The 24,441-nt window shown below is 39.3% G+C and overlaps 1 protein-coding gene across 4 annotated transcripts in view; it reads right to left on the bottom strand.

Annotated features, from left to right (window-relative positions):
- LOC129764696 (toll-like receptor 6) overlaps window positions 1-24,441 on the bottom strand; it is a 221,672-nt gene that overhangs the window by 122,143 nt on the left and 75,088 nt on the right. For 2 of the 4 annotated variants that reach the window (XM_055764051.1, XM_055764055.1), the window contains exon 2: window positions 22,596-22,656. The exons of the other annotated variants lie outside the window; for them this stretch is intronic. The gene's annotated coding sequence lies outside the window, so the exon portion shown is untranslated. The remainder of the gene's footprint in view (window positions 1-22,595; window positions 22,657-24,441) is intronic. 4 annotated transcript variants of the gene reach the window in all.

Raw genomic sequence — 24,441 nt, 5'->3', positions numbered from 1 at the left:
TCCTCGCACACCTTGATCCGGAACAGGTAATTTTCGATGACTTTTCAGCACATATGGGGCGGTATCTCGGTCATAACTTCACGAATGTTGTCTTTCAAATGTTCAAGAGTTGCGGAGAGTTGGCATAGACACGGTCTTTCGCATAACCCCACAAAAAAAAGTCTAGCGGGTTCAAATCGCATGATCTGGACGGCCAATTGTCATCACCAAAACGCGAAATTATGCGTCCCTCAATTTTCGTTCGCAATATGGCCATGTTCGGTCGTGTTGTGTGACACGTGGCGCCGTCCTGCTGAAACCACATGTCATCCGTATCCATATCTTCAATTTGTGGCAAAAAAAAAGGTTAACATGCGGCCATACCGTCTCGCCGTCCTCATTTTCAAAGAAATACGGTCCGATGACTCCACCAGACCATAATGCGCACCAAACAGTGACTTTTGGCGGATGCAATGGCCTCTCAACAATCACGTGTGGATTTTCTGAGCCCCATATACGAAAATTTTGGGTGTTCACATAGCCACCGAGCTCGAAATGTGCCTCATCGCTGAAGAACATTTGATGCGAAAATTCAGCATTTTGCTGCTGTTGTTCGTTTACCCAATCGACGTATGCCCGACGCATTCCATGGTCACCACGCTCTAATTTTTGTACCAGTTTGACTGTATATGGATGTAGGTGCAAGTCCAAATGCAAAATTCGCCACAATGATGTGTTTGACAAGCCCAATTGCTGAGCACGCCGTGGAATCGAAACATTCGGATCATCCTCCACACTGGCAGCAACAGCAGCAATATTTTCGGCCGAACGCACATTACGATGATGTACAGGTTTCACAATATCCGATACGGATCCAGTTTGTTCAAATTTACGCACTACTTTAGCGATTGTGTGCTCTGTAGGCCGTCCATGGCGACCAAAATCCGTCCGTAATGCTCGAAAAACATTTGCCGGTTTTTCATCATTTTTATAGTATAATTTAACAAAAGTAACACGTTGTGCGATGTTAAAACGATCCATATTGTAAAATGGCAGACATTCAACTAACGATATGACGCTTTGGTTGACAGCTATGTCAAACGGTTGTCAGCGCAGGGCTGTATACTTTCGGAACCCCTAAATGGAAAACCCTGTATATTTACTATCCATTGTATCATCATTTATTTATCTATCTTTTAATAATAACACCAAAATTAAAATCCAAAAAAAAACATTAATGACTAGAATAGTAACAAGCTGATGAAGTGCGGGAGTTCGAAAAAAAGTTGTGCCATAGCGTACACGATTCCAGCCCTTCTGGTTATCTGAAACAAAAAATCAAACAGATTCTGAAACAGTAAAGATGCCGCTATCGCATGAACCGCGGACAAATCGAAAACATGTGACAGTTGTCAGTATAAACAAGGGATTAGGGATAGGGATTTTTACAGTCAGATCTAGTACTGCCACACTGAAATAATATAACTGAACAGGTTGATGTATTGGTAGAATACTGTCAGTTTGAATAGGCAGCTAATTAATAGTTTGAATAAGAGATATTGAATTTGATTTGAATTCGACTTGGCAAATAATAAGTCAGGTCCAATAAAGCCAGTTAATCCCAATTGTACCGCCAAAGTGAACAGAAGTGTTAAAATAAAATTATTCCAAGTTAAAAGCCGATCCAAAGTGTCTATTGAATTTTCCGATTAGAAATCAACGATCCTGCCCTAAAAACATTTTTTTGACAAAATGGCGGCCGTTTGAAGAAAAGTTGCTGTTTAAAACGTTTTTTTCATTCAGCTCGCGCAGTCCGAAGACATCGGTCGCAAATTTGTTCGCGTCTATCATATAGTGAAGATTATACCGTTATCAGTTCGTGGCTGGTGAATTTGTTTCGCCCTAACGGGGTTCTCTTTATTGCGCGAGTGAGAGGAGCAGCAATCACAACCAGCGTGAGAAAGAAGTCCTCCACCGCGGGCGCGGTGCGTGTGCCGTATCATCGCTGTGTGTGCTTTATCATCGTCATCGATTCCATCATCGTGTTGTGGTGCGATTTACCGTTGCAGCTGTACCGAGCGATTGCCACGCGGTTCGATTGAGACACCGTTTCATTTCATTCGCATTGGTGTGCGATTTAGGTATAATTTATATATTAGGTTTAGGAAGATAGAAGAATTCAAAATTATATTATTTTATATCTGCCGTAATGGCAGAAGGCCAAGTTGAAATGGAGATTGAAACTACTGTTTCCTCCTCACTAGCTACAACGGGGGCTGGGAAGTCGCTCAAACGCGTTCCCCCCTCAGAAGATGTCTCTTCAGAGAAAGAGTTAATTAACCTCAACAAGCCCCCCTCAAGAAAATTGGCAAACTTTTCCTCTTCGCCCCCTCAATCTCCCGCTTCCGCTTCCGCTCAACTCCCAAGCTTGCCTCCCAGTCCTACTGATCCCGCTCCCGCTCAACAATCGACCTCGTCCTCCCACTCAGTTGTTTCCTCTCCTCGTGTCAAAGTCTATCCAGACGATGCACCTGGAGCTGGTCCATGGGTTGTTTTTTTCCGGCCCAAACCTAAAGGGAAGTCTATTAATGTCATTCAGGTTTCGAAAGATCTGGCAAGATATTATTCCTCCGTGGTCGAAATCTCTAAGGTTAGGGAAACCTTACAAACCACGACAAACTGCGTGTTGTCGTGAGTGATCGGAAACACGCAAATGCAATTGTGATCGACGAGAGGTTCACCCTAGAGTATCGTGTCTACGTGCCCTCCCATGACGTAGAAATCTCGGGGGTGGTAACTGAAACGGGTCTGACGTGCCAATTGATAAAAGAAGGAGTTGGTAAATTCAAAAGACTCCCTTTGGTGGGCGTTAAAATTTTGGACAGTCGCCAACTAGGTAAAGTATCCCAAGAAGAGGGAAAAACGAAATTCACGCCGTCAGACTCGTTTCGAGTAACTTTTGCTGGTTCGGCCCTCCCTGACTACGTCATGGTGGACAAATTGAGACTGCCTGTGCGACTCTTCGTGCCAAAGCCCATGACTTGCAACAAATGCAAGTCAGTTGGTCACACTTCAGATTATTGTGCCAACAAGGAGCGCTGTGCAACTTGCGGAGAGCAACATGTGGGGGAATCCTGCAGTGCGACTGAGCATAAGTGTCCATATTGCGGGGGATCCCCACACGTGCTCTCAGCTTGTGAAACTTACAAGAGTCGCTGGGAGAAACAGAAACGCTCTTTGAAGGAACGCTCGAAACGCACTTTTGTGGATATTTTAAAGGGCGCTTGGCCCAACAACAACAACCAATCAACACACAAAATGTCTTCGCCACGTTGCCCGTTGACGAAATAGAAGCGGACACAGCTAACGGGGGCACACCGTTCATTCTCCAAGGGAATCCCCGGCGCAAAAATGTGACCACTCCCAAAGTTTAAGGACAAGCCCCTCCGGTTATACCCCCTGTTAGCATGCCTAAAAAATCGAGTGCAGCGGACAAGCAAAATCAGGTTCCTCCTGGTTTTCGTGGGAATAATTCACCTTCGAATGGCCCAGCACTCGAGGAGACATCAAAAACCCCAACTGTCCCTGTTTTTCCGTCCAGTTCAACTTCCCAATCGGGATTTATAAAGTTGTCTGACCTTTTGGACCAAATCTTCAAGTGTTTTAATGTTTCCGGCTCCATCAGAACCATTCCCATTTCAATGCTTCCAGTATTAAAGACAATTTTGCAACAATTGATGCAAACATGGCCCCTCCTTGCAATGATTATCTCTCTTGATGTCTAATTCAAATAGAGAGGTCGGAGATATCACTGTTTTACAGTGGAATTGTCGTAGTCTTATCCCTAAATTGGATACATTCAAATTTTTAATTCATAAGTTCAATTGTGATGTTTTTGCTCTGTCCGAAACTTGGCTTTCTTCGCGAGATGATCTCTCTTTCCACGATTTTAATATTATACGCTTAGACCGTGATGACAGATACGGAGGGGTGCTACTGGGGATCAATAAGTGCCACTCATTTTTTCGAATTGACCTTCCACCTATTGGAGGGATCGAAGCTGTTGCTTGTCATGCAAACATCAGAGGCAAAGACCTCTGTATTGTCAGCTTGTATTGGCCTCCGAGAGCTGCGGTTAGCCGCAAGCAACTTGTTGACATGTGCTCACTCCTTCCTGAGCCACGATTGATCTTGGGAGACTTCAACTCTCACGGAACTGCCTGGGGGGAACAGTACGACGACAATCGTTCATCGATGATATATGACCTTTGTAACAGCTTCAATATGACCGTTTTGAACACTGGGGAAACAACACGTGTACCTAAACCTCCTGCTAACCCAAGTGCTCTTGACCTCTCGCTTTGCTCGAATTCATTATCGTTAGATTGCAAGTGGAATGTAATCCAGGACCCCAACGGTAGTGATCACTTGCCAATCAAAATTTCCATCACCATTGGGTCGAATTCTTCTGCATCTATAAACATGGCATATGACCTCACAAGACACATTGACTGGAAAAAATATTCGGACGCGATTGCTCTAGCCATCAATTCCAGAGATGGTTTACCTCCATTGGAGGAGTATAACTTCCTTTCTCGTTTGATATATGACAGCGCGCTCAAACGAAACCCATCCCAGGTTCCACTATTCGTCGAAGGCCTCCCAATCCATGGTGGGATAGCCACTGTTCCAAGCTTTTTGTAGAAAAATCGAATGCATTTAAAGCTTTTCTGAAACGTGGAACCCCTGAAAATTTTCAAACGTATTTATCCCTTGAGAACCAGTTCAAAAATTTGATCAAAGGGAAAAACGTGCTTATTGGCGAACTTTCGTGGGAGGTTTGTCACGAGAAACGTCAATGAAAAAATTATGGAAAGTGGCTCGAAACATGAGAAATCGCTCTTCATCGAATGAAAGCGAAGAATATTCACATCGATGGATTTTTAAATTTGCACGGAAGGTTTGTCCCGATTCCGTTCCTGTGCAAAAAATTGTTCGAGATATACCACAAGATAGGTGTGATCTTGATTCCGAGTTTTCGATGGTAGAATTCTCTCTTGCTCTCCTTTCATGTAACAATTCGGCTCCAGGAACGGATAGAATTAAGCTCAACTTGTTGAAACACCTCCCTGATGTGGCGAAACATCGCTTGTTAAATTTATTCAATCGGTTTCTGGAGCATAATATTGTTCCAGATGATTGGAGACAAGTGCGAATTATAGCTATTCAAAAACCCGGAAAACCCGCGTCCGACTTCAATTCGTACCGCCCAATAGCAATGCTGTCTTGTATACGGAAATTGTTGGAGAATATGATCTTGTTTCGCCTTGATCGTTGGGTTGAAACGAATGGCTTACTCTCAGATACACAATATGGGTTCCGCAGGGGCAAGGGGACGAATGATTGTCTTGCGTTGCTTTCTTCAGAAATTCAAATGGCTTACGCCGAAAAAAAAAACAAATGGCTTCAATATTCTTGGACATAAAGCGGGCCTTTGATTCTGTTTCAATACAGGTTTCGTCAGATAAATTACACTCTCGGGGTCTGCCGCCTCTTTTGAATAATATGTTATACAACTTTCTTTGTGAGAAACATTTGAACTTTTCTCACGGAGATTCGGCAGTAAGTCGGGTCTCTTACATGGGCCTCCCCCAGGGCTCATGTTTAAGCCCCCTTTTGTACAACTTCTATGTAAGCGACATCGACAATTGCCTTACACAAAATTGCAGCCTAAGACAACTTGCAGATGATGGAGTGGTGTCTGTCGTAGGATCAAACGAATCCGACCTGCAAAGACCCTTACAAGATACTTTGAACAATTTTTCAACCTGGGCCATTGGGCTAGGGATCGAATTCTCCACGGAGAAAACAGAGATGGTGGTTTTTTCTAGGAAGCATAGACCAGCAAAACCAAAGCTTCAACTTTTGGGTAAACCGATCACTCATGCTATGTCATTCAAGTATCTTGGGGTCTGGTTCGACTCCAAATGTACTTGGGGGCCCATATTAGGTATCTGAGTAAAAAATGTCAACAAAGAATAAACTTTCTCCGTACAATTACCGGCACCTGGTGGGGAGCCCATCCCGAAGATCTTATTATGTTGTATCGAACAACTATTCTCTCAGTGATGGAGTATGGCAGTTTCTGTTTTCAATCAGCTGCCAAAACACACGTCATTAAACTCGAGTGAATTCAGTATCTTTGTCTCCGTATTGCGTTGGGATGTATGCCCTCAACGCATACCATGAGTCTCGAGGTTTTGGCAGGCGTACTCCCACTAAAAGATCGCTTCAATTTATTATCTCTTCGGTTCCTCATCCGGTGTAAGGTTATGAATCCATTGGTGATCGGAAATTTTGAGCAGCTGATTGGGCTAAATTTTCATTCTGGATTCATGACTTCATATCATGAATTCATCTCCATGCAGGTTGATCCTTCTTCGTATATTCCCAACCGTGTTTGTTTTCCTGACTACATCAATTCCTCTGTACATTTTGATCTGTTCATGAAGGAGAAAATCCATGGAATTCCAGATTATCATCGATCGGGGATCGTTCCTACGATCTTCAATGCAAAATATGGGCATATCAATTGTGATAATATGTACTTCACTGATGGCTCCTCTATGAATGAGTCCACAGGATTTGGAGTGTTCAACGTATTTTTTAGCACCTCACAAAGTCTTCAGAATCCTTGCTCGGTATATATTGCTGAATTGGCAGCGATATACTGGGCGCTGGACAGCGTCGCCTCACGACCTGTTGAACACTATTACATTGTAACGGATAGTCTTAGCTCTGTCGAAGCTATCCGTTCAGTGAGGCCGGAAAAGCACTCGCCGTACTTCCTTGAGAGAATACGAGAAATTTTGAGTGCTTTAACCAGACGCTGTTATGTCATTACCTTTGTCTGGGTCCCCTCACATTGCTCAATTCCGGGTAATGAGAAGGCTGACTCATTGGCAAGGGTAGGTGCAATTGAAGGCGATATTTATCCGCGTCAAATCGCCTTCAATGAATTTTATTCTTTAGTCCGTAAAAATACAATCGTTAACTGGCAACGTAAGTGGAACGAAGATGAATTGGGTCGGTGGCTTCACTCGATTATCCCTAAGGTTAGCCTCAAACCATGGTTCAAAAGTCTGGACTTGAGTCGGGACTTTATTCGCACCGCGGATCACGAAAATCGCGGATAACGCAATGAATAACTAAAAAATTGACTATGTTTTATCAATACAAGAATCATTAAACTATCCATCTATAAGCTCGTGTACACCAGAAGTCAAAAAACGTGAAAGCCATGACCAATACAAAAAAGCAAAATCCTACCACTCACTGATAAATTCCGGGAAAGTCCATAACATTACAATGGAACTCGTTTTCGCGGATAAACCGCACCGCGGATCATCCACTCGCGGATAATCGAGGTTCCACTGTATCAAGAAAAAAATGTTAGATTTTTTTTTTATTTCTAAAGAATTTTATCGAAAATAAACATACTGCTTTTATCACCGAATTGTTAACAAAAGATAATGTTAACGAAAAGAGTCGATCAACGCAGGTAGATCCTGTTGAAAAATTAGGCGAGATATGAATTTTTAACGAATTTTGAAATTCAATAAATATCAATCTCGAATGCTCCGGATGATTTATTACAAAGGTATTTACAGACCCAGTGACGATGACAAATCCTACAATGAAAAGTTTCACGAATGTTTGGCACTCCGACGCGCACCATTGCGTCTACCGTTGATTCCGATTCCGCACAAACATACCCAATCCCAGCGGCTATAATTTTAATTTATCACCTGCGAAATGAAATTTCCGAAACGAAAGTGTTCGAGCCATATAACGCTCGCTTTTCAAAATGAAAGGTACGGCGGGAGGCCAGAACAGGTGGTGGGATCCATCAGAGGAGCGGGGAAGGTGTTCTGCCTACGGAACCGAATCTGACGAATTAGCGCGGGTTAACTGTTCGTCGAGCGAGCGTTTCCCAAATTGTCTCATTCTGCATGGCGCTGGTAAAAGGTACGACGTTTTATGGGACCAGCCATAAATATGCTGTTTTATTTGCCAAATTTGTTCACCTTTTGATGAAATGCCGCCACCGAAATATGGTGGGAACACACAATTCACCGCACGTGACCCGAATGAAGAATTTTTTCGCCGATTATTTCCTAATTCTGCACGGTGCGTTGAATTCATAGCACAGTCACGGGAGAATTTCGTCGATAGATGCTTGGCACAGGTTCTGAAAATTCTTTTCTTAGCTCAAAGACAATTCATTCAGTTATCGAGCGTTCGGAGGCGTAATGTTGCTTCCAAGTACCATCTCTCAAATAAAATCCTCCGAGAGCTGGGATTCACGGAAATAAAACCGGAAACTCTAGGAACCCAATTTCTTCACGCCATGACCTACCCTCGTTCTGCGTCACCGTTGCGCCCGGGTGGAAACATTTATCGAATTCGGATGTAAGTGCTTTTCAAATTTGTGTTATTTCCCAGACGTGACGATGGAATGATTACTGCTCGGTAATATTTACGATCTTGTTCTCCTTCCTCGCGCTCGGAGCTGCCAGCAGCTGATGCTGGGCGTTGTCGAAAATGCATCTCGTCATCATCGAGCTGAAAATAGTTATGGCTCCCAGCCGCCACCCACTTCTATTTCGGGGTCGTTAAAGGAGAATAAAATCTAAAATCGTTCGCAGGGAATAATTTCCCAGCGAAGGAAAGGAATGTACTTTTCAGATCTTATTGCGCGATGAAATAAATGTGCTCTTATTGATATTAGCACTCTTAAAAATGAAACCACGACCAGTGCCTCGTTGGAAATCATCATAAATCCCCCCGGATGTCAGAACCTGTATTGCTTTAAAATCTTGGATTCTACGTTCGGATTCGAAGCCAAATCATTCGCCAACTTCGGCCATTTAATACCGAACGTGTTGACCATTGTCATGCAATTTTACTGCACGAACTAAGTCGGTAAAATTTCACCCCCATTATCGTAAAAACTTGCACATCAAGAGAGCTGCTATAAAATACCAGTAAATTATTCCCCGAAAAGGTCTCTCCCGGGAAACAGGGGCCACGTCTATTCTTTCCACAAAGTCATTTGTATGCTTTGGAGATCACCGGTTCAACTTTTTATTAGCATACAAAGTACCCTTTACCAGCGACGCGTTGGTTTCAAACTAACTTCTCCGGGATTTTATGGTCAAGTTTATGCTCCAAAGTCGTCCGAACCGGAGGGAGGAATAAAAATTGGCGCGTTCTTTCGGCACGCCACCCAACACCGCCACAATCTGTGGCGGACGATCTCTTCGGGAAAAGGTGAAAACAATTGTAAACTATCATTTCTTATTTGTGACCAGATTTTCAGCTGCTCCGAATAACCCTGAGAGAGCAAGCAACTTTGTGCAAGTGGCTTTTCTACACTTTTTACGGTCTTTTGGCAAAGTTTACCGTAAATAATCGGGGTTAAATCAGCACCGTTCAGTTCAGGGTGGCAAAGAGTCATTTGCTGAAAAGTCGTCTCGAAGGTCCCTTTAAAGTGCCTCAATCACATCTGCCGGATTTGCATTGAGCGCAAGTTATTTTTTATTTCGTGTTATTTGCTAGCATTAACGCCTTTGGATTTTCGATAGGAAATTGATTCGTTCCGAATTATCGCATCGATTTTCGGTCCATTATTGTTGGCACAGTATGGATCCATTGCTCAGCTGAGTTAGAAGCGGGTCGAACCGTCTGCTGGCTCGAGCTCATCCCGAGGATCGATAGTTCAGCAGGTCCCTCCGGTGGGAAAGGAAAAAAAGCCGGGAAAGGACAGAAAGGGAGAGAACAACAAGCATCACATTTCACGGAGCGACTCCAGGCAGTCTGAATCCCACACCATGTGCCCCCTGATGCCTTGTTTGTGGGCCAAGCAGTTGTCGTTCGCCCAAATATCGTCGTTTCGGAATTTTTGGCGTGTGTGTGTGTGTCTAAAAGATTTGATAATGATTTTTCTTATTCGTTATGTTGCTTTTGTGCGCTCTCCCCGTGTGGTTTGAGAATTGATCATACAGCAGCACTGAAACCTTGACGAAGGGATCTTGGCAGTCGTATCTGTGGCAATAGGAATAGTTCAATCATATATTGTTCGTTTTCGCCAGGAATTGGACGTATTCGATGAAAAATAGTACTTCACGCTTTTTGCAGATTTGTTGGGTTTCACCGCTCGAACTGGGCAAATATTGTGAAAAACGTAACATAGTCAGTTTGGAACAGCACAGATTAAATTTAATTTAATTTATTTATTATACTCTTGCAGCGAAAGACAATTATCTTGTAATGCTACACAGTTCCTCCCCTTTTTTTAACGGAATACAGTGAAATCTTATACTACATTACACAAGTAAAAAAAACCTACGTAATCAACTGATAATATAATTTGCATTTTTTCTTAAACATACCCAGTGTGTTGATATTTTTCAGTGAATTTGGCAGAGAATTCCAACAAACTACACCCCTTACAAAAAATGATTTGGCATATTGTGCAGTGTGATGTGAAGGTATAACATATTGTTTCGCTCTGATGCTTCTAAATGGTTTTAATTTTTCAAATAAATATTTTGGGCATTTCTTAGATATCAAGTTGTACATAATTATTTTAGAACGGTACTTAAAAAAGTTGTAAAAAGAACATCCAAGCAACGAACTTTGGTGACGAGTAACGTGGTCGTATCGATTGAGATTATAAACAAAACGCACACATGCATTCAAAGCAACTCTTAATTTTACTTGAGTTCTCACTGATGTATTAAAGACGAGAGTGTCATATGAGATGAAATATGGTAATAGGAAACACTTGAAAAGTTTGAGCTTAGTCACACTGTTTAACAATTTTGCTTTAAGGTACAGTGTACGCAGGATTACATAAATTTTACCACATTGACTCAAAACATGCTTATCCCACTCAAACGTATTTGTCACTATATATCCAAGGCTAGTGGCGAAATCAACGTAATCAACTGATTGTCTTCCAACGAAAAGTTCAGGCTTAATTTCCATGCCTTGGCGTGATACTATTAAAGCATTCGTTTTGCTTGCGTTTAATTTTAATGAGTTATCGTTGGACCATACTCGAATTGCTTCTAAATCTTCATTGATGTGATTAGCTACAGATTCAGCGCTTAAGTTTTTACAATTAAAATAAAGTTGTACATCATCAGCAAATAAATGTACCGAGCAATGTTTGATTACAGATGGCAAATCGTTGATGTACGTACAGAATAAAATGGGTCCCAATACTGAGCCTTGTGGCAAACCGGATGAAACTGGTAGCAAACGCGAAAACTCATTATTAGTGTAAACAGTTTGCATACGATCTGTGAGATAGGCATTAATTAAATTGGCAGCAGACTCACCAAAGTTAAATTGGCTACGTAATTTATCACAAAGTTTTACGTGGGATATTCTGTCAAATGCCTTCGAGAAATCTAGAAACATCATCACGACCTTACCACCACTATCTAACAAAATCCCAACATCATCACGTATCTTCAAAATTGCCGTCTTCGTGCTATGCCCAGACCGATATCCAGATTGATTGGCGTTAAGCATTTCGTTGGCTTGCAAGAAGGGTAACACGGGTTGATTTGGTAATATGGGGTAATTTGGACCACCTCTTTATCTAAAAAATTACGGCTCAACTTGGATTTTTTATAATGTCATTTCCTTTTATTGTTGAACCGTATGTAGCTAAAGTAAAACAACTTTGGTAAAACTTCACAAGTAGAGGGAAACGGTAGCATAAACACAGCAAGCACTTTGATCGTCAAAAATGTGAGTTTTCTGATAGTGGTGTTAAGGTTTTTCCCGCTAATTAAACAAACTTTTCGTGTATTGTGCAGTAAAGTTCTGTTCGCCTACAGAAGAGGAACAATTAGATGTAGCGAAACTGTAAGTTCGATAACAATGAATGAAATTAATTGCATTTTAATTTCTGCATGTTGTGTGGGGTAACATGGACACGTTTCTGTGGGGTGAATTGGTCCTACAGGTTTGAGACTTTTCTTAGGTCTAATTGATCTAACTGAATTACAAAAAGAGGATGGACAGACAACGTTGGAAGAAGGAGGAGCTTGAAAGAGCAACGCAGGCCATCAAGAACGGATTTTCGTTGACCAAGCATCAAAAGTGTTTGAAAATGCTCGACCAACAGTGAAAAGATTCATGCAGAATTCGAGATGGTCTCAATCCAATTTTTCTGGTCTGGAATCTGGCCAAGTCACCTGGTATCGATCCCAAAACACTGTTACTAATTGTAATATTATCCCAAAATACTTTACATAAACATAAGCATGTTTTTTTCGATGAAACACACACTGGACCAAATCACCCCGCATCAAATTTTAATGTCCAAAAATCATCTCTTTTATTTTATGATATATTTGGTAGTTTGAAGCTTTATATAATGATTAAACATTATTGATTGAGAGAAAACAAGTGTAGCTCAGTATACAACGTGACATTTTTTATTTAGACCGTATTGGTTTGGAAATATTAGGCGATTTGCTTTTTCAAAATCCTTTCGAAAACTTTGGACAATGCACATAATATACTGATTGGTCGCAGATTATCTAGGGAACACATATTAGATTTTTTTTACGTAGGACTACGTCTTACATTAAGGGTGCCAAATCAGAGGTCACAGGTCACGTTTTTATGAAATAAAGTTAACGTTAATAACTATTTTTGCTGCGAACGGATTTTAACGATTTACATACCAATCGAATCAGGAAGATTTCTAAGATTTGTTTGATATGCTATACATTACAATCCTATAATCTGTATATGGTTTAAATTGATTAAAATTGGAAGCATTCCCATTTCCCCATATATGTGTTCTGTCCATTTTTTAGCTTTCCCGAACAGAGTTGTCAATAACGAGCAACTTATGCGGCCGCTAGAATAGAAACAGTCGGAGAAGAATGAATCGTTGTATTCGAAGACTCCGTAAATGAAGGAAAAGAAGAAGAAGAAGAATAGAAACAATGACAGGGGATAGCGAAAAGAGAATATTTGCGATGTAAGTAAGCTGTCGCTAGCGTATAAGTATTGCATTTCGTCTGAGGAAAATTCTTAGAATCTTTCTGTGCCCGGAACAACAAAGGTCACTTATTCTGTTTGTTTTGTGTTTTATGTTTTCCCTCGAGCTGTGAACGCTAGCGAATATTCAGTTGAAGTTTATCCCTACAACTGTGTACTTCTGTTAGACGCGTGTTTGATGCTTGTTTAATGGTGATGCACGGAAGATGCCCCGGAACTTTTTACTAAAGAGTTATTCATGAACTTTCGACGTATTCACAAATAATATCTGAAATGATAAACCAACAAATTTCAAAAAAAGATTGTGTAGTCCTACGTCCTAAGCGGTCGTGTCTCGGATACAATTCCATATTCTAGGATATATTCCTGTTGTGATAATGCAGTTAAAAATATAAGTTAATGGCTTCAATAAAATAGGCAAAATCTGTTTCACAAGTTTGATTGGTAATTCATCGAGACCAACTGCATTGGAACTAGTTTCATTAATTGTATCGTATTCTCCAACTCTATGGAATTCAAAAGCATTTCTCCTTACTTCAGTTTGGCTAAATGGTATTGTTCGAGCAGTTGTTAAGTTTTTGTGGAATGATTCATTAATTGCTTCTGGTGAAAAGAATGTTTCTAAACTGAGTTTTCGCGAGTTAATATCAAGTTCCCAAAGTTTATTCCAAAAACATTTAGCAGAAACATTCATAATTAGTTGTCAATTAAAGTAGTCTCTTTTAGCTTTCGTAATTGCAAAAATAGTCAAGTTTCGTATTCGATTATAACAGCTAAAATCATTATCGTCTTTTGTTCGTTTCCATCTGCTATAGGCCAAATTTCTATCAATTATTAACATTTGAATTTTTGTGCTAATCCAAGGATTATTTTTCTTCTTAGTGTTCTCAATTCTTCTAATAGGTACGCAGTTATCAAGAAGAGATTTTATACTATTGTTGAAAAAGTCGATTAGATTGTCTGAATTCGAATTTCGATAAAAGTTTTGCCAGTCAAGCATATTAAATTCATTTCGTACTGATTTGGGATCTATGTTCTTGTAATCTCTATAGCAAATTTTAATGGTGGTTGTATTCGAATCGAGATTAATCGACGCAAGTATCAAATCATGATGTGATATGCCTGGTACACTAATTTGCCCAAACCTCAATACACTTTCCGATTTGGTTGTTACTAAGAGATCTAGCTGCGACGATCCATGGGTATGGAAAAACGTGGGTTCTACTCCTACCTTATGTAATCCAAAGGATTCGATAGTCTCTTTAAATCTTCCAGATTTCGGACTGCTATTCAGCAGATTAGTATTGAAATCGCCTAGAAGTGCAATATTGTCATACAGTCTTCCATACTGAACTATTTTTTCACTTATATCTGCGCAATCAATATTTGGGTGATTATAGAACAGGCCAATCAGCAATCTATCGTTATGGACAAGGACTTCAACAAAACAATACTCCACAGAATGATCACGAATCAGTGTATATGACGATTCAAGCAGATTGTACCTAATTTGTTTTCTAATATACAACATGAGTCCTCCATCTGCTCCACCAACTCGGTCACTCCTGACTATGTTATATCCATCGATTTCAATCACACTTGTATCAGTATTACTATTTAACCATGTTTCATTTAAGCATGCTACATCCACCTCTGATTATGTTATTGTTAAATTATGTACACAATTTGCCGCAATTCATCTAGTTTGACAAGATTTCTAGCGCTTAAACTTTGCACATTCAGCACTATTCCTGGTATACACACATTTGTAGAGGTGTTTGAGGTCGACCAGTTAGCCATAGTCAATACAGCGAATGTCCAAGTAGCAATGCACGATCAAAGTAAAACCCACGGGAACATTAATTTCCATCACAAAAATTAACAAAAATTTTAATCAACTACGCTGGCCCAAAAATACATAGATCCATGAGCATATGTTGAAGTACAATTCAGCATTAATGTAGAAAAGACGCAAGATGATCCTCATTGACCCCACTGGGCGAGCGACGTCGGTAGCTGTTTTCTTCATGTCGATGATGCCGTCACGGGAGAATACACCATGCAGTTTACCCTCTCTCCGAGCAGCAAAAGCTTTCGCTTTGATGCTCCGTGCAGATGTAGTGAGGTTCTCGTTCACGTGAATTCTGTCCTTCGTTTCAAACCCGACAAGATCAAGAGTGAGTGACCTCGATTTCAGATAGCAGCCGTAGAAATCAGATCGCTGGTTGGTGATAGCGAACTGTAGTAGTATCAAATATTTCTTCCCATCAATCAACGGTGATCTCGAAAGCCTTCGAGCGTCTACCAACGGTGTATTAGTGTAACCCAACGAATTGCACCATGCCGCGAAGTAGTCCATAAGGTTCTCGTTACGCATGTATGGCACTCCACTTACGATCAAGTCACTAACGTTGAGAGACCTAGTGAGTGCTTCTGTAGTAGAGTGTATTGCTGTGTAGTGTATTCATATCGGTTATCGACTGCTTAAGCCGTGTACAGATATTTTCCAAATCAGCCTTGAGTTCTGTTTTTGTTTCTGCTGTGTGATATCCTTTTTCACACTTTCGAGCTCCTTTGATATTCGGTGAGCCAATTGGGAGATAGTCAACTCGTCATTGTTGCACTGTTGAATGTCGGGTTCGTCAGATTTAGTGGACTTTCCAGGCTTGTTGTCATGTCTCTTCATCATGATGCAACACTTCGAACAATACCAACGGCTGCCTTGTGATTGAGTATGGCGACAACAAAAACTGCTAGAACTATCGGATTTTATATTCACGAAAAACACGATGCTTGGATAAAAAGACCACAGGATAACATAAAACACGGACGATGCTTTCAAGGAAGATTGCCTCCACACATACTCAATAGATTATTTCGCTGTTTAACTAGAAGTTTTCAATAACTTTTGCGCCAGCGCGAACACTTTACAATTATTCCATTAGGCCAGTGTTGCCAGATGGATGCTCGTATTATGTGGATGACATAATGCACGGCTTTATATGTTTTTTGGTTAATTTTATTTCAGTTTATTTAATGTTTATGTTGGGATTGTGAAGGTCAATCTGTAAATAGGACCTTTTCCGCATTAACCACCTTAAATGTAAAATTCATTATCTTCAAAAAGTGAATCACAGAAAACATCGGTTCTTATAAAAATGTACATGTTCATACATTATTACAATTATTGTCTGTTTTATTTTACAATTATGTTTTTTTATAATTATGGTGGCTCTTTGCAGGAAGAAAACTTTTTTTCTGAATAATTTTTTATTTGTTTTTTTTTATTTTCCTTAAAAATACATACAAACCCAATTTTTCATTCTCTCAAATCCATCCCTTATTTTTTTGGTTTACATTTTTCGAACCTAGTATTTTTGTGTATATGTACAATATCTATATAAAAAAATCAAACGCCATTAATTTTTCAAACAGAACGAATTTATTTACGTTGTTCAATGACAAATGGCGCTACGGTCCGCTACGGTTCAATCCACAAATGTGCAAGTGACCTAAATTTTCTTCAAGTCCGATGTATCGCCAGCAAGCTCAAAGCCTTATGGAATGAGCACCATGAATTATTGAAATTCTTCAAATCACACATGCAAACGAGATCGTACCACAGGTACTTGATTTATTATTAACATCATCACTTACCCGCTATGAACGGTTAAACTGTGAACATTCGAACAATAGCGATACTCTTACGCCGAAAAAGGCGACATGGTGTAATTAACAACATGTTCATCTATAAGATAGGAATACTTCTACGCCTAAATGGCTACTGTGTAATTTACAACATTATCAATTATCGATGAAAAAAATGTACACGAATAAATCCGGCTCTGTTACAGCTGAAGTGCTAAATGAGCCTAATAAAATAAACAGATGGGATAAAAAATCATCACTTATTTCGAATTAATTTATAAATATGTGGTTACATGAGATGAAACAAACATGAAAGTGCGCGCAATGGGTTTTTGTATGTGTATCGTATGATAATTCGACGCAGTCAGGGCAACGTCAATCTACGACGTCGTCATCCTAGATTGTCGATGCCAACAAATCATGGTCGACGTGTACGCGGCAAAGCGGCGTGAGGAAGAATAAATTCACTTGCGAGATGCTATCATGAGCAACGCTGACACAGCTTTTGCTATTACTAAGATGCAATGCATTTTTATAACATTACAGCACGTGTGTTCAAACAAAAATGAAGTTTTTAATGAGTTTCATTACAACATTATGCGTACTCAGTTCCACACATTGCTGGATGTATTCGATTAAATGTCAAAAGCGAAGATTATCTCATATACATATTTTTATTCTTGTTTGTCAACAAAATACGCCCTGGGGAAATCGATAATGTAATATCCTCGGTTATTCCACTCAAGTTCATTCGCCTCAAGTTCAATCGAGTTGTGATAAAGTTCCTTTTCTTTCAAAATGATAACGGATTTTCGGGTGGAAGAAACACATTTTTCAAAACGAAAAATATATATGGACAATGGTTATACCGTAACCGTAACAGAGTAACACATTTCTTGCAAGTGGTTAAACATCTTGAATGAAATTTGTGTCTGGTAATGTTATCATATTATGAATAAAGTGTTGGCAGAAATGTGAGTAAAAAATGTAGAACAATAGTTTAGTCAGTAGCAAGACTATTTCTCTAAATATTCAAATAACATTGAATCATAATTTTAAAGTGGGTAACTTAGAATTGGATGTGCTATTCTGATAGAGAGTAAATTGCTCCACAAAGACGGATGAATTATCTCGACATTTGTTTTTTTCTATCAAGGCAAGGTTTCCACATTTGCATAGAACGATTAAATTTGAGTCGAACGGATTTCAGAATGCAAAAATGGATTTCGATCGAATCGTGAAATTGTTGGGTAGTACCATATTCACCTGAGCTGAGTAAAACATTCAAAGCTCATATGATTGTTGTGCTCTTCAATTCGGTGAAGAGTAATAAATAAAGTCCGCGAATAGGGGAAGCAACATGGCTGTTTTTCAAATTTAGAACACCGATTTGAACACTCAACGATTGAATGACAACGACGAAATACTGTGCTTCAAAATGGCACGGTATATCCACTCCAATGAAGTTGTTCGTCGTATCTTTGGTTTCCCAATCCATGAACGGGGCCGTTATAAATTTTTCCGCCTATTCAGAAAACGGTACATGACCATTTTGCATCAATGAGACAGCAATTGAACGAAATTAATATTGATTTCCTTTATTTCATTTTTTACTTTTTTCACTTCACACTTTACTGAATATATTGACACTTTACATCAAATATGTTAGTTACGTATGGTTTGTTTGTTTTTATTATTATCGACGGTCTTCGTCTTCATTCCTCTGTATGTCACGAATCCCATTGCCACATTTTCGTTTGATCTTCATGAAAAAATGGATAAAAAATACAATATATTAGTTATTGTTTACAACCAAACCAAATGATTTACTAGGAATAATTTATATGACAGAACAACGTTTGCCGGGTCAACTAATAATTGAATATAAAATAGAACAGAATTGCTCCTTCCTGAATATTTATGTACGAATTCGCGCGATTCAGCACCAACTTATCTATGGGACTAGCAGCACCCTCTCAGCATTCATTCAGACTCTGTGGATGTTGAGATATTAGCTTGTTAACAACCCTTGCTCTCATACTCAGTTTTTCCATTGTTAGTTTTGCTGTCTTCTGAAAAGATCAAATATTGTTTGCCCCCTTTTATAATCAATAGAACTCAAAAATTGGTGAATTCTAATAAATTCATTTTTTTCCAAAAAGGTCATTCCAGAGATGGCTGATTTAAAAAATCATAATATTTAATTTATATTTTCTTGTTTAACCTTAAACAATTTTTTTAATTAATACAATCTCTATACAATTCAAAAAATTACTAAAAGTAATTTATGGGGTACATATATGTAAAAAGGGCAAAAGCCGTGCTTTCTAGAAAACAGTCTAGACTGGTTTAAGAAAAAAAATGAGTATGCAAAAGCTCAATTATACGTCCCTACACCCACGTCATTTGAATAAACTCTGAAAGAGCACTATCAACTAAGAGACGAATTGGTGCAAAATAACTTACGTTACGTAGCAAGTAAATTTGTTTGCCAGAACTAGTATACAGAAGTCATTCGCTAATTGGACTTTCATTAGCTGAATCTTATAACTCTATAATTCTTCCTAAGACACTATTTCGGTACGACTCATGGTTTTTGAGATATGAATTATCAAAGATTTCTCTTACTAAAATCGATACGTCCTTTTCAAAAGTTACACTTGAGTCGACAAATTCCCAATTACTGTGGAAATCTTATATTTCCTCAACTCAAACGGAAACTTTCATTCGAATCAAAAATACATGTTTTTAAAATCTGCATTTTTAGGACGATTTCATTTGGAATTGTGTTGTATCCTATATTACATCATTTAAAAAGTTATTAGATATTTCATCTTTTTTCCTATCGCTTATTTCCGGTTCGGTTCTATGTTTTCTTTTGTGTTACAGGTATGTATTTACAAGTTGTGAAGAAAAATCCTGCCATAACCTGCCTTCGAATGGTATAGAGCGTTTTGAGAACTTCGGTCACTATGGAAGATTACAAAATTACTTTTTTATAGTATGATTTATAGTTTTTTTATTTTTGATATGGTACGAATATTACATTATCAACATTCAAAAAAAAATTGTTTAATGTTTGAATAGAATGACCACATTATGAAAGTGGTTACAGCCAGAATATTAATACAGCGCGGACTCGATTATATACAGTCTCCGATTTCTTTTCACTGTATATAATCAAATCCTATATATAATCGAGTCAGAATTTTTTTTTCTAGTTTTTTATGCATATATTTTTCGTTTATTGAAAATAAAAGAAAAATTTAATTTCTGATTCATCCCCTTAAAGTCAGAAAACACCTTACTCACATGAAAAAAATTGTTTTTCCAGAATCTCTCAGGAGGTGATAGATGATCATATTTGATGGAGAAAATCCTTCTACGCATATGCTCGAATTTCAACAATGACAGAATTATAGAACTTTTTTTTGGTTCGGTCTCTGTTGCTTCAAACTGGCTATACACTAAAAAGTACGCTACGTAAGCCAATTTTGTTGCTTTCACGTGAAAGATGAGAAAATTTGGTACAGGATATAGTGGCATAACGTCTAAATTAGTTTATTTAAATAACACTTTGGAAGTGAAAAATTTAAGTAATGTTTAATGCATAATTATCCATTTTATCCTAAAAAATCATATTAAACATGATTGTTCCTATCAATCAAATTAAAGCTCTCATATCACTCTACAATTTGTTCTTTGGCGCTCAACTTCTATCTCTCTTAATTTCGCTGCAATATCGATATAAACAATTCCGGGTAAAAAATCAAGCAAAATCTTCAAAAATTGCGATTTTTACCCCACTATACTTCTAAAAGCCACTTAAATTTCACCTCAACGATGAAAGGTTACATTTTTCTTGAAATAAGTCATATTTTAACTATGAAAAAAAAAATTCAAACTGTATATAATCGAGTCCAAAATTGTATATAATCGAATCACATATAATCGAGTCCGACCTGTAACAACCAAATGTTTTTATTTCGTTGTTCTTGCTGTAACCAACAGTAATTGTGACTACAACAAAGATAGAATGATTTGATTTAGTAGAAAAACACTATATTAAATCACAAATTTACACATATTCACACATAACAATTTATGTTTGTTTCTGTAAAATTGAATGTCTTTGCATTGAAGAATTCATCGTAGAGGTTCACAACAACGGCAATTCTCAATTTGTGACTAACTTAAAATAACAAGAAAATATAATAACTTTTCAACTTTTTTTTTTAATATCCCCGATCCGGTGACCATCAATATAGTTGTTGAAAATGTTATGGGCCAATATGGTAAAACGATATAATGGCAAAAATAATCTCAAATCAAATCAGATAATGTACTTCAAAATTAAACTCCTTCTTTTTTTTTAGAACTATACATTAGAGTGCAAATAAAAATGGTCATCTCGAATTTTTAAACGAAACTTTCTTAAAAGTGTTGATTCCCACTAAAAACTATCGTATGCAAAATATCAGCTCAATCGGACTTCACTTGCTAGTGTCGCACAGCCGTCAATGTTTGAGTTTTTTTGAAAACCGAAAAATCACCCACTTGGGCTCAAAACTATTTTCATGATCTTTTTTAGGAATAACTATTCTCGAGAGGTAAAAAATATATATGATTGGTAATATATCTACAAGCTATCACAACATGTAAAAAGTATTTACAAGATGTTCGAGACAACGAATGTACGCTTCTACATGGTTCTATTTATCTATAATTTATTAACCGAAAGGGACTTGAGAAAAATCTCAAGTTTGATTATGAGGTGTCTTCTTTCACACTTTTGTAGTACAACAAAGAAACCAGCTGTAAACAACGAGACACGCGACCCATAATGGCCATTACCTAAAAACGGACATCGATCGAAAATCCCGATAATATGTTCTAAGCTCCGTAAGAAATTGGAGTCGACAAATGCAGCCAGCGGTAACAAGGCTCCTGGGTTGAAAAATCCGTATCATGCGTCCAGAGCTGGTATTCCTAGAAGGCACTCCACAAGAAAAATAATGACTAAAAAATTTAGTCAGGAATTGGAGAGCGTGGAGAGCGCACCATAAACTGTATTTTGATACTCACTCGTTCCACGCACCCAGCATGGTTTGTTTGGTGGTAGCACACTCTCCGGCATCCCGTGAACCACGGAGGCGACCCAAACATAACACATCCGGCGGACGGTTGCCTTGCAGCAGCTTCAATTGATTTCGCTCGCTCGCCGAACAGCAGGACTTGTTCCAGAAAGTGAGAAACTCTCGGTCCCTTCGGAGGAACCCTACTGTGATTTGATGCCTGCTTTCATCTTGCACTGACTTCGCTTGCATCCAGTATAGTTTATTTTTATGTTTTTATAGATCGCTACTGGCTCAAACACACGCTTCAGTCAGCAACCCAAACACCCAAAAGTCATAAAATCTTTTTTGTTGCTCCTTCTCGTCTTGCTCTCTGCTTCGAACGAGTAGTCAACCCAAGGGTTCATACCGAAGCCACACAGCAGCTTTCCACCTTCTCTCCAGCTTCTGCTCGCCGAAGGATTGCGTTATAAAACGGTATTGCACCCACCCTCGCAGTAGTTTTTTTTTTCACTTTCCAGCTTCCAGCCGGGGGTTTCGCCTTCCGGGAAGACCAAGAGCTTGATGTTCCTGATTCCGACGGTGGAGTGCGACGACGACGACAAGGCACTGAGACCGTTCTGACTGATTCAAGTGTAGAGTCATAAAATCACAAATATATTTCCAATTTCGAACTAATACGTTTTTTTCTAGCGTTTCCCTTACCCTCGAACGGCCGAATGGCCGGTTTCGATCCGCAGCATCGGAACACTGGGACCGAGTGCGGTGTTGCGTAAGAGTGGATTCCGATTACTTACTTACCAGGCTGACAGATAGATTGCCACCCGTTGGTTATGGGTTCCGGCGAATGTTGGCGTTGAATCTGAAATTAGAACCAAAATATCGTCGATTGGTAAAATACATCATATACGCTGAAATGAGCTAAACATTGATCAGGCTAATAGGTTTTGATATTGAATTGTGACAAAACAATCTGTTCATTTCAAGAAGGCACTCATGCGTAGTTTGGGTAAAATAACTGCAGAAATTAAGGTGTCACGAAATATCAGATTTCCAGAATTTTGTTTTTTCAATTACCCACGGCGACGTTTTTTTTTTAATGTGTTTAATGAAATGACTTCCGGAATATTGCTCATTAAAGGGTGTGTCACATCAAATTGCATCACGGAAAAAACGCTGTAGAAATTCGTCCAGTAGACCGATCCTTTTGAAAATTTTAGACAGTAAAATAAAAACTATTAAACAACTTTTGGCATTTTCCATTTTTCATACTTCGAGCCCAAGCCCGTATGCTCGTACCTTCCTCTTAACCCCGTCCATAAGTTTCTGTACAACGTCAGGTTGTAGTTTTTTTTGAACAGAAATCCATTTTCTCTTGAAGTCCGCCTCCGATTTGACAACTTTTGGGTTCTTCCGGAGGGCCTGCTTCATAATCGCCCAATATTTCTCTATTGTGCGAAGCTCCGGCGCGTTGGGCGGGTTCATTTCCTTTGGCACGAAGGTGACCCCGTTGGCTTCGTACCACTCCAACACGTCCTTTGAATAGTGGCACGAAGTGAGATCCGGCCAGAAGATGGTCGGGCCCTCGTGCTGCTTCAATAGTGGTAGTAAGCGCTTCTGTAGGCACTCCTTAAGATAAACCTACCCGTTTACCGTGCCGGTCATCACGAAGGGGGCGCTCCTCTTTCCGCAAGAGCAGATCGCTTGCCACACCATGTACTTTTTGGCAAACTTGGATAGTTCCTGCTTGCGAATCTCCTCCGGAACGCTGAATTTGTCCTCTGCGGAGAAGAACAACAGGCCCGGCAGCTGACGAAAGTCCGCTTTAACGTAGGTTTCGTCGTCCATTACCAGGCAATGCGGCTTCGTCAGCATTTCGGTGTACAGCTTCCGGGCTCGCGTCTTCCCCACCATGTTTTGCCTTTCGACGCGGTTAGGAGCCTTCTGAACCTGGTATGTACGCAGGCCCTCCCGCTGCTTGGTCCGCTGGACGAATGAACTTGACAAATTCAGCTTATTGGCGGCATCCCGGACCGAACTTCTCGGATCACGTCTAAACTGCTTAACTACGCGCTTGTGATCTTTTTCACTGACGGAGCATCCATTTTTGCCGTTCTTCACCATCCGGTCGATGGTTAGCTTCTCGAAGTATCGTTTTAGTCCAGATGTGACAACTCCGGATTCTCGAAATGAGTGCACAGGATTAATTCACGACGCTCTTTTTCGTTCGACGACATTTTTCCAAATTTACGAAAACTTGACAGTGAAGCATGGCCAACGTGATCTATACACTCTTATCTGATTATAAGCGAAAGCTGAAGATATAATTCCTAAAAATTAAATTTCTACAGCGTTTTTTACGTGATGCAATTTGATGTGACACACCCTTTAGTTATATAGTTTCTAAAACACATCGTATCTACGAAAAAATCAAAAGAATGTACATGACAGCTCTTGTGTTACTCCACACAAAAATATTATTCTCATACAACATTTAAACACCGTAAAAATTATATAACTAGCTTTATTTATGATAGTTTCTAGACTATATGAATGATCCAATTTTAGTCAAATATCCACGATTTTGTTCGAATCGCCAATTTGAAAGTAAATTTGAAAATAATTGGAAAGTAAGTTAGGTAATGAT

The sequence above is a fragment of the Toxorhynchites rutilus genome, chromosome 2, assembly GCF_029784135.1.
Source record: "Toxorhynchites rutilus septentrionalis strain SRP chromosome 2, ASM2978413v1, whole genome shotgun sequence".
In the NCBI taxonomy this organism is placed as follows: Eukaryota; Metazoa; Arthropoda; class Insecta; order Diptera; family Culicidae; genus Toxorhynchites; species Toxorhynchites rutilus.
The sequence above is the reverse complement of the archived record's forward strand: the minus strand, read 5'-3'. Positions and strand labels throughout refer to the sequence as shown.